Below are 3304 nucleotides of genomic sequence, written 5' to 3'. Positions count from 1 at the left end.
TAAATATCTTCCTCTCCCTCATTCTCTTCTCTTTGCTCTCCTCTCAACTCACCTTACCGCTCCTTACCACTAACATCTGTTGCGCCGCCTTTTCCCGTATAATATCTCCCAGTTCTACGATAACACCATTCTGTATTGCTCGATCGAATATGTTTTTATGCCAGAGGGATCTGACCATTGTTTGTATAATCAACAATGTTTTATTACACCACGCATCATAATCCACTAAGCACAACATTTTTCTTCTCCCTCTCTCTCTCTCTCTCTCTCTCTCTCTCTCTCTCTCTCTCTCTCTCTCTCTCTCTCTCTCTCTCTCTCTCTCTCTCTCTCTCTCTCTCTCTCTCTCTCTCTCTCTCTCTCTCTCTCTCTCTCTCTCTCTCTCTCTCTCTCTCTCTCTCCTTCTGTCTCTCCCTCTCTATCCCTCTTCTTCATCCTCACTCTCTGTCTCTTATTCTTTTTCTGACATTATGTACATACATCTGTATATATTTGTATATGTATATGCATGTGTACGTGAGCTTGTGCATATGTGCGTCTGTAGATGCAAGCATTCATACACCACATACGCATAGATATGTGAATACATTTATGTGTACATATATATATATATATATATATATATATGTATAGAGAGAGAGAGAGAGAGAGAGACATATATATGCATACTCGCAGTCCTGAATGCATTCGCGTTTATATAATGCACATACATACAAGATATCTGTGTAGATGCATAACTTATTTGGCATATCACCCTCTCTCTTTCAGTCTATTATCACTCTTGTTCTCTCTCCTACATTTACTCTCTCAACCTCTCTCTCCCCTCCCCTTCCTCCCTCTCTCTCATTATATATGCATGTAAATTAATTTTCTCTTTGTACAATAATATCTAAAATGTTCTACTTTGATATGATTCTTTCCTCCTATATCTGTCCCACGGCAGGGAATTGGCAGAGTCGGTAGAGCGTCACGTCAGAAAAAATGCCTTCTGGCATTTTCTTTAGCTGTCTGCAACCTGAGTTCAAATAACGACAAGGTCAAAGATTATTTCTGCCCTTTCGAGGTCAACAAATGAAGTCAGCACGTCGTTAATCTCTCTCTCTCTCTCTCTCTCTCTCTTACTCTCTTTGACTTTGTATCTTTGTATGTCTATCTCCCGAGCTTCTTGTAGGTGAGAAGACAGCATCATAAAGTAAAAATACCCTAAGGAATATAATAGAAAAGCAGTCTTGTGTTTCTCGAACAAAAATCCAAGATATACACAACGTGATTATCAAGGCAGACATTTGTCTACCTGTATAAAAGTCTAGTTTTCTTTTCTCCCTATAGGTTTGGAAGTAATAATGTGTGTGTGTGTGTGTGCTTGTTTGTTTGTGTATATGTGTGTGCGTGTTTGTACGTGCGTGTGTGTGTGTATGTGTGTGCGTGTATGCGTGCGTGCATGCATGTATGTTATTCTTCAAGATCTAAGTTCGTAATACAATTCAAGGTAGTTGCTAACAGACAAGATTTGTAATAGAAAACAGTGCCCGGATTTCTAAATATAAGGTTGAGTTAATGTGTGTGTGAGAGTATATATATATATGTGTGTGTGTGTGTATGTGTGTATATATATATATATATATATATATAATATTTATATATATATATAGAGATAGATAGATATTAATATATATATATATATATATATATATATATATATATATATATATATATATATATACATTAATATATATAATGTACATTAATATATACATATATATTAATATATACGGATATATATATATACATATATACATAAAATCTCTCTCCCTCTTTCTCTCTACCTCTCATACATACACAAATACATACACGCACACACACATAGATTCTTCCATACAAGCATATAATGAGACTGGTTACACTATTTGAACTCCCATGACTTTATAAACAACCCGTAAAAACGAAGTAGTCTCTAACCTGGAAATTGTAATTAATATGAAGCGGATATAACTGACCTTCATAGAAACGTCTTCTTTGTGCTAAATTATTGACTGCCCCAACACAAATGTTAGGATTCGTGAGTGGAATAGTTTCTAAATGGCATAACTTAAAACCACACTTACGTAACACTCTTTTCTCTGGCATCCATCTTTTTTAGGAGACAATGGATTTTGCACGTGTGGGCGAGTAGTGTTTGAGCAACAGCTTCGGTTGTGACTCTTTAGGCCAATACTTGCGCAGCTACAGCTTTTCATAATGTTATTAGAGCGACTGCTGCAAGTCACAAGCCTGGGATGGGTGCATGGAGATTCCTTGTTGCTCAAATATTCTAGATATTACAAAGATCACGATGGATTTCAACCATAGGATTCTGTATTTTAATTTGTAAAAATTTCACAATTTCTGAATTTTAGATCATCTAATGAATAAAAATCGTTGTGTTATTTGTTTTTCTTTCAAATTATAAACAGTCCCAGATGAGTAACTCTATGGTCAAAATATTCCAGCAATGATCATGCAGACTTTTTTCAAGTATGATATATTTAACACTGGATTATCTAATATGACATTCCTTTTCTTTTTAAGGCTTTAGTCTTGATTTGAGGGAGAATTGACTGCTAATTAAAGCAGGTCATCAGATCGGGGGAAAGTTCCTTCATTTAATCGTTTAGGAAATGATACGCCTTTCACCAAATTTCTCGCAATTTAGTAACACATCCTTCTCCGTCACAACAAAATGCGTTCATGCATATGAAACATCAGAAACACAGATCCCATTAAGATTTCATTGCTTATTGAAACTCTGTAGCCATATCGGTATTCTATTTATTGCTATTGATATCATTTATGTTTAAGGTTCAACTCAATAAAATTTCACGCTATTCAATGTGATAAAGAAATTACCAATGAAATCTCATACACGTTCCCAAGATTAAATAGTTTCTATTGAACATAACTATTAGCTTCAAACATAAAATGAAGATCTGCCGTCTTTACTTAAAATACGAATACCGCGAATGACACAAGTCCAACACGCACAAGATGGCACCTAATTGCATTATATTCACACAAAGTGAAATCTGTAGAGTCACACCTGAATACCAAACCCAGCTCCTGTCACAATCCATATGACTTAATCTGTGTGAGTATCGGTATTAACTACTCTTTATATACACACGTTCACATACATATACTTACAAACGCATATCTATCTCGCTGGTTAGCTAGCTATATGTCTATATATATTATATATATATATATATATATATATATATATAATTGGCTAAACTGGCAATATGACCATCCCCAAGTACAACAACATATA

Source organism: Octopus bimaculoides, chromosome 15, assembly GCF_001194135.2.
Source record: "Octopus bimaculoides isolate UCB-OBI-ISO-001 chromosome 15, ASM119413v2, whole genome shotgun sequence".
In the NCBI taxonomy this organism is placed as follows: domain Eukaryota; kingdom Metazoa; phylum Mollusca; class Cephalopoda; order Octopoda; family Octopodidae; genus Octopus; species Octopus bimaculoides.
The sequence above is the reverse complement of the archived record's forward strand: the minus strand, read 5'-3'. Positions refer to the sequence as shown.